At 46.1% G+C, this 8536-nt stretch overlaps 1 protein-coding gene across 3 annotated transcripts in view; it reads left to right on the top strand.

Annotated features, from left to right (window-relative positions):
• Window positions 1–8536, top strand: part of LOC122559112 (transcriptional regulator QRICH1-like) — a 75667-nt gene that overhangs the window by 14237 nt on the left and 52894 nt on the right. Inside the window, exon 1 of one of the 3 annotated variants that reach the window (XM_043708424.1) lies at window positions 6985–7008. The exons of the other annotated variants lie outside the window; for them this stretch is intronic. The gene's annotated coding sequence lies outside the window, so the exon portion shown is untranslated. Of the gene's footprint in view, window positions 1–6984; window positions 7009–8536 lie in introns of those variants that run through there. 3 annotated transcript variants of the gene reach the window in all.

Genomic DNA, 8536 nt, shown 5'->3' on the forward strand with positions numbered 1-8536 from the left:
CCTGAGGCGGGAATTGAACCCGGGTCTCAGGCGCTGTGAGGCAGCAGTGCTAACCACTGTGCAACCGTGCCGCCCACAAGTATAGTTTCCTTAATTCATTGTACAGTTGCAGAATACTTTCTCCTTTAATATCCTATCCCTTTAGCAGTGATTGCCATGTTCTATTTAGCGTCCTTATTGCTTGCTGTACTGCATACTCATTTCCTGCAATTCAATTGTGGGCGGCACGGTGGCACAGTGGTTAGCACTGCTGCCTCACAGCGCCTGAGACCCGGGTTCAATTCCCGCCTCAGGCGATTGACACTGTGGAGTTTGCACGTTCTCCCCGTGTCTGCGTGGGTTTCCTCCGGGTGCTCCGGTTTCCTCCCACAGTCCAAAAGATGTGCAGGGTCAGGTGAATTGGCCATGCTAAATTGCCCGTAGTGTTAGGTAAGGGGTAAATGTAGGGGTATGGGTGGGTTTCGCTTCGGCGGGTCGGTGTGGACTTGTTGGGCCGAAGGGCCTGTTTCTACACTGTAATGTAATCTAATCTCATCATGTGTATATGCATGGGCTCATGGATTACAGTAGTCAGTTTGGTAAAAATACTCCTGTAGGCATAGGGTGAGTGCAGGATTTTAACCCAGAAACAAGGAAGGTATTTCCCAAGTTGGGATGCTGTGTCAATTGAATGGGAATTTGCAGGTGCTGTTTCCGGGCATTTGTTGCTCTTCATTTGTTATAGAAATGACAGGTTTGGAAGGTGCTGTCACTAGCATTTTGTGAGCTGCTACAGTGCATCCTCGAGAGATGCACATCTTGCCACTACAGAGAGTAAATGTTTAAAGTGATGGATGGAATTCCAATCAAGCAGACTGCCTTGCCCTGAAAGGTGTCAAGTTTCATGAGTGCTGTTGGAGCTTCACTCATCTCGGCAAGTGGAGAATGGCTTTGTCTTGTGCCTTGTAATTGGTGGAGTCTCTTTGGAGAGTCAGGAGGTGAGCTACTCACATTATTGACATTCAAAACAGAGCACCCAGCAATATTGCAATCCCACCTGGCAGCTGCAGATTGAACAGAGCCATTTAATTCCTATCTGGTATGATCCTCAAGGGGAGCAGGCTTTACATCCATGCTTGGAACTCCCAGCCTCTAATACCCACAGAATTTATGTGCTGGTTCTACTAAGTTACCTGTCAGTGGTAATCCTCCAGGATGCTGATAGTGGGAGGTTCCATGATGATGATACAGGGGGAATGATTATTGCTTGCACTGTGCTGCAAATGTTACTTGCCTGCGCCTGAATATGTTTGTTTTGCTGAATACAAGCTTTTGTTCCAGTAAGAGTGGACTGAGCTGTGAGTGCGTAATATTGAAATGGTGAAGAGCAAGAGGAAGGCTTAAACAAGCAATAGCTGTAATGTGTCAGAGATGAGAGAAATTGACTTCTGTGGGCACTATTCAAGAACATGCGTGATGTCCATATCCCAGTGTAACTTGTAAAGAGGTGTAAAAAAAACAGTCACTAGCACTTGAGCAGATAATCCATGGCTGAGGAGCAGTTCCACTGAGAGGCAGATGTACAATCCATTCTACTTGGACAGATTGTGCTGGAATACAATGTCACTGCTGTAGCTCACAAAATTGCTTATTCCGTGGTTGGTTCCATCAAGATACTACATCATATGGAATCTTTTTTTAAAAAGGTATTGGTTTCTTGCTGAAGGCTCTCTCTTTAAGGTGGGACTCCTTGTTTGTGAATTCATGCACCCTATTTGTAGGCTATTCATTTTGTGAGCCTGCCTCCTAAACTAGTTCATATTTTTCTCTTGCTGATGTTTAGACATAGAACAGTACAACGCAGAACAGACCCTTCAACCCTTGGTGTTGTGTTGACCTGTAAATTAATCTAAGCCCATCCCCCTGCACTATCCCATCATCATCCATATGCTTATCCAAGGATTGTTTAAATCTCCCTAATGTGGCTGAGTTAACTACATTGGCAGGCAGGGCATTCCATGCCCTTACCACTGAGTAAAGAGCCTGTCTCTGACATCTGTCTTAAATCTATCACCCCTCAATTTGTAGCTATGCCCCCTTGTACAAGCTGACATCATCATCCGAGGAAAAAGGCTTTCACTGTCTACCCAATCCTCTGATCACCTTGTATGTCTCTATCAAATCCCCTCTTATCCTTCTTCTTGCCAATGAGAACAGACCCAAGTCTCTCAGGCTTTCCTCAAAACCTTCCCTCCAGGCCAGGCAACATCTTCGTAAATGTCCTCTGTACCTTTTCCAATGCTTCCACATTCTTTCTGAAATATGGCAACCAGAACTGTACACAATATTCCAAGTGAGGCCACAGCAGCGTTTTGTACAGCTGCATCATGACATCATGGCTCTGGAACTCAATCCCTCTAACAATAAAACCTAACACACTATGCCTTCTTAACAGCACTATCAACCTGAGTGGCAACTTTCAGGGATCTATGTACATGGACTCCCAAAATCCCTCTGCACATCCACACTACCAAGAATCTTTCCATTGACCCAATATTCTGCCTTTTTATTCTTCCCAAAGTGAATCACCTAACATTTATTTGCATTGAACTCCATTTGCCCCCCCTCAGCCCAATTCTGCAGTTTATCCAAGTCCCATAGAACATAGAACAATACAGCACAGAACAGGCCCTTCGGCCCATGATGTTGTGCCGAACATTTGTCTGAGCTTAAGTACCTATCCATGTACCTATCCAATTGCCGCTTAAAGGTCACCAATGATTCTGACTCTGCCACTCCCACAGGCAGTGCATTCCATGCCCCCATCACTCTCTGGGTAAAAAACCTACCCCTGATATCCCCCCTATACCTACCACCCTTCACCTTAAATTTATGTCCCCTTGTAACACTCTGTTGTACCCGGGGAAAAAGTCTCTGACTGTCTACTCCATCCATTCCCCTGATCATCTTATAAACCTCTATCAAGTCACCCCTCATCCTTCTCCGTTCCAATGAGAAGAGGCCTAGCACACTCAACCTATCCTCGTACGACCTATTCTCCATTCCAGGCAACATCCTGGTAAATATCCTCTGCACCCTCTCCACAGCTTCCACATCTTTCCTAAAGTGAGGCGACCAGAACTGCACACAGTACTCCAAATGTGGCCTTACCAAGGTCCTATACAGCTGCAACATCACCTCACAACTCTTGAATTCAATCCCTCTGCTAATGAACGCTAATACACCATAGGCCTTCTTACAAGCTCTATCCACCTGAGTGGCAACTCCCAAAGACCTATGAACATAGACCCCAAGATCCCTCTGCCCCTCCACCTTACTAAGAACCCTACCATTAACCCTGTATCCTGCATAGGGCTTATTCAATTAATGACAGTGCCTTGGGTAGTGTTGTGGAACAGAGGGACCTCGGGGTTCAGGTGTATAATCTTGGACGTTCACATCACATGTAGACAGGATGGTTAAAAAGGTGTTTGGCATGCTAGCCTCAACTGCTCAGTCCTTTGAGTGTAGGAGTTGGGACCTCATGTTGAGGTTGTACAGGACATTGGTGAGGCCTCGTCTGGAGTTTTGTATGGAGTTCTAGTCGCCCTGCTATAGGCAGGATGTTCGTAAACTGGAGAGGGTTCAGAAGAGATTTACCAGGATGTTGTCAGGTAAGCAAGTTTTGACTTCTAAAGGGAAGCTGGTTAAGCTGGGAGCACAGCAGGTTGAGAGGCGACCTTAATGAGGGGTATAGATAGAGTTAATAATAGTGGCCTTTTTCTCAGGATGGGGGATTTCAAGACTAGAGGATACATTTTGAAGGTGAGAGGAAAGAGAATTTAAAAAGACGTGAGGGGCAAATTGTTTACACAGAGGGTGGTTCATATGTGGAATGAACTTGCTGAGGAAGTGGTGGATGCGGGTGCAGTTACGACATTTTTACCATGGGGAACCTTATCAAATGCCTTACTAAAATCCATGTATACTACATCCACTGTTCTACCCTCATCCACATGCTTGGTCACCTCCTCAAAGAATTCAATAAGACTTGTAAGACAAGACCTACCCCTCTCAAATCCGTGCTGGTTGTCCCTAATCAAGCAGTGTCTTTCCAGATACTCATAAATCCTATCCCTCAATACCCTTTCCATTACTTTGCCTACCACCGAAGTAAGACTAACTGGCCTGTGATTCCCAGGGTTATCCCTATTCCCTTTTTTGACCAGGGGCACAACATTCGCCACTCTCCAGTCTCCTGGCACCACTCCCATTGACAGTGAAGACGAAAAGATCATTGCCAACGGTTCTGCAACTTCCTCTCTTGCTTCCCACATAATCCTAGGATATATCCTGTCAGGCCCTTGTCTATCCTCAAGTTTTTCAAAATGCCCAACGCATCTTCCTTCCTAACAAGTATCTCCTCTAGCTTACCAGTCCGTTTCATACTCTCCTCTTCAACAATATGGTCCCTCTCATTTGTAAATACTGAAGAAAAGTACTCATTCAAGACCTCTCCTATCTCCTCCGACTGAATACAATCTCCCACTACTGTCCTTGATCGGACCTACCCTCGTTCTCGTCATTCTCCTGTTTCTCACATACGCATAAAAGGCCTTTGGGGTTATCCTTGATCCTACCCACCAAAGATTTTTCATGCCCTCTCTTAGCTCTCCTAATCCCTTTCTTCAGCTCCCTTCTGGCTATCCTGTATCCCTCCAATGCTCTGTCTGAACTTTGTTTCCTCAACCTTATGTAAGCCACCTCCTTCCTCTTTACAAGACATTCAACCTCCCTCGTCAACCAAGATTCCCTCCCACGACCATCTCTTTCCTGCCTGACAGGTACATACATATCAAGGACACGTCGTATCTGTTCCTTGAAAAATTCCACATTTCAACGGCATCCTTCCCTGACAGCCTATGCTCCCAATTTATGCTCCTCCAATTCTGTCTTGCAGCATCGTATTTACCCTTCCCCCAATTGTAAAACCTGCCCTGTTGCACGCACCTATCTCTCTCCATAACCAAGGTGAAAGTCACAGAATTGTGGTCACCATCACCAAAATGCTCACCCACTAACAAGCCCATCACTTGTCCCGGTTCGTTACCAAGTACCAAATCCAATATGGCCTCCACTCTGGTCAGGCAATCGACATACTGAGTTAGAAAAGCTTCCAGGACACACTGCACAAACACCACCTTGTCCAATCTACTTGATCTGAAGAGCTTCCAATCAATATTTGGATGTCGTTGAAATGTCCCCCTGCAACTTGCAACATTCTTCCATACTGTCCACCATTCCACCAAATTTAGTGTCATCTGCAAATTTACTAACTCATCCACCCATGCCTGCTTCCAAGTCATTTATAAAAATGATAAACAGCAGAGATCCCAAAACAGATCCTTGTAGCACACCACTAGTAACCGGACTCCAGGCTGAATATTTTCCATCACCCACTACTTGCTGCCTCCTTACAGAAAGCCAGTTTCTAATCCAAACTGTAAATCACCCTCAATCCCATGTCTCTGCATTTTCTCCAAAAGTCTACCATGTGGAACCTTATCAAAGGCTTTACTGAAGCCCACGTACACCACGTGAACTGCCCTACCCTCATCCACATGCTTGGTCACCTTATTAACAAAACTCAGTGAGGTTTGTGAGATACAACCTGCCCTTGACGAAACCATGTTGGCTATGTCCAATCAAATTGTTGCTTGCTGGATGATTATAAACCCTATCTCTCTTTTATAATCCTTTCCAAAACCTTTCCTACAACAGATGTAAGGCTCACTGGTCTATAATTACCTGGGTCATCTCTACTGCCCTTCCTGAATAAGGGCACAACATTTGCAATCCTCTAGTCCTCTTGTACGAAACCTGTGGACAATGACGACTCAAAGATCAAGGCAAAGGCTCCGCCATTTCCTCCCTAGCTTCCCAGAGAATCCTCGGATAAGTCCCATCTGGCCCAGGGGTCTTATCTACTTTCATACAGTCTAGAATTGATAACACCTCCTCCTTACTAACCTCAATCCTTTCTAGTCTAATAGCCTGTATCTCAGTTGTCACCTCTACAATATTCTCCTTTTCTTGAGTGAAAACAGATAAGAAATATTTCTTTAGCATATCTCTGATCTCCACAGTGTCCCCACACAACTTCCTACTTCTGTCTTTGATTGGCCTTATTCCTACCCTAGTCATCCTTTTATTCCTCACATACCTATAGAAAGCTTTAGGGTTCTCCTTTATTCTACCTGCTAAAGACTACTCATGTCCAATCCTCACTGCTCTTAACTTTCTCTTTAAATTTTTCCTAGCTAATATACACTCCATCGCCTCATCTTAACCATCTTGCCTCAACATCACATAAGCCTCCCTCTTCTGCTTAACAAGAGATACAAATTCTTTAGTAAACCCTGGTTCCCTTATCACTTCCTGCCTGACAGGGCATGCAATATCTGTTCCTTGAACCAGCTCCACATTTCCATTGTCTCCATTCCCTGTATTTAGCTAACCCTTTTTATGCCTTCTAAGTCTTGCATTATAATTCCCCACCTCCCATCTATAACTCTTGCCCTGTGGCATGTATGTATCTCTTTTCATTGCTAAACTAAATGTAATCGAACTATGGTCACTCTGTCCAAAGTGCTCACCTACCCCTAAATCAAACACCTGGCCTGGTTCATTACCAAGCACCAGATCCAGTGTGGCCTCCCCTCTTGTCGGCCTTTCGGCATCCTGTGTCAGGAAACCCTCCTGCATACATTGGACAAAAACTGATCCGTCCGACGTACTAGAGTTATAGTATTTCCAGTCAATGTTGGGAAAGTTAAAGTCCCCCATAATGGTCACCCTGTTCCTTTCACTCCTACCCAGAATCGTTTTGCCAATCCTCTCTTCTCCATATTCCTGGAACTTTGTGCATTCCTATAAAAGAATTCCCAGTAATGTTCTTCTGCAGCTGTACATGGCCATGGTGAGACCACACCTGGAGTATTGTGTGCCGTTCTGGTCTCCAAATTTGAGGTAAGACATTCTGGCTATTGAGGGAGTGCAGCGTAGGTTCACGAGGTCAATTCCTGGAATGGCGGGACTACCTTACCCTGAAAGACTGGAGTGACTGGGCTTGTATACCCTTGAGTTTAGAAGACTGAGAGGGGATCTGATTGAGACATATAAGATTATTAAAGGATTGGACACTTTGGAGGCAGGAAACATGTTTCCGCTGATGGGTGAGTGCCGAACCAGAGGACACAGCTTAAAAATACGGGGTAGACCATTTAGGACAGAGATGAGGAGAAACTTCTTCCCCAGAGAGTGGTGGCTGTGTGGAATGCTCTGCCGCAGAGGGCAGTGGAGGTCCAGTCTCTGGATTCATTTAAGAAAGAGTTGGATAGAGCTCTCAAGGATAGTGGAATCAAGGGTTTTGGAGATAAGGCAGGAACAGGATACTGATTAAGGATGAACAGCCATGATCGTATTGAATGGTGGTGCAGGCTTGAAGGGCAGAATGGCCTACTCCTGCACCTATTGTCTATTGACCTCTCCTCCTGTTTCTAACCTCAGCCCATACCACCTCAGTAGACGGATCCTCGTCAAATGTTCTTTTGGCCATTGTTATACAATCCTTAACTAACAAAGCCACATCTCCCTGATCTTAATGAAAGATCTAAACCCTGAAACCTGCAGCATCCATTCCTGACCCTGCTGTATCCATGTCTCCGAAATGGCTACCACATCAAGCTCACCTACCTTATTTCGGATACTCCTGGCGTTGAAGTAGACTCGCCTACCTCTTGCAAAAATGCCATCCGTATTCCCAATTCCTCCGCCTCCGCCGTCTATGCTTCCAGGAGGACCAGTTCCACCACACAACACACCAGATGGCCTCCTCCTTTAGAGACCGCAATTTCCCTTCCCACGTGGTTAAAGATGCCCTCCAACATCCCGCACCTCCACCCTCAGACCCCATTCCTCCAATTGTAACAAGGACAGAACGCCCCTGTTGCTCACCTTCCACCCTACCAACCTTCGCATAAACCAAATCCTCCACCGCCCTCAGACCCCACCCCTCCAACCGTAACAAGGACAGAACGCCTCTGGTGCTCACCTTCCACCCTACCAACCTTCACATAAACCAATTCATCCACCGACATTTCTGCCACCTCCAAAAAGATCCCACCACCAGGGATATATTTCCCTCCCCACCCCTTTCCGCCTTCCGCAAAGACCGTTCCCTCTGAGACTACCTGGTCAGGTCCATGCCCCCCTACAGCCCACCCTCCCATCCTTGCACCTTCCCCTGCCACCGCAGGAACTGCAAAACCTGCGCCCACACCTCCTCCCTCACCTCCACCCAAGGCCCTAAAGGAGCCTTCTGCATCCATCAAAGTTTTACCTGTACATCCACTAATATCATTTATTGTATCCATTGCTCCTGATGCGGTCTCCTCTACATTGGGGAGACTGGACGCCTCCTAGCAGAGCGCTTCAGGGAACATCTCCGGGATACCCGCACCAATCAACCACACCGCCCTGTGGCCCAACATTTCAA

The sequence above is a fragment of the Chiloscyllium plagiosum genome, chromosome 18 (assembly GCF_004010195.1).
Source record: "Chiloscyllium plagiosum isolate BGI_BamShark_2017 chromosome 18, ASM401019v2, whole genome shotgun sequence".
NCBI classification, from domain to species: Eukaryota; Metazoa; Chordata; class Chondrichthyes; order Orectolobiformes; family Hemiscylliidae; genus Chiloscyllium; species Chiloscyllium plagiosum.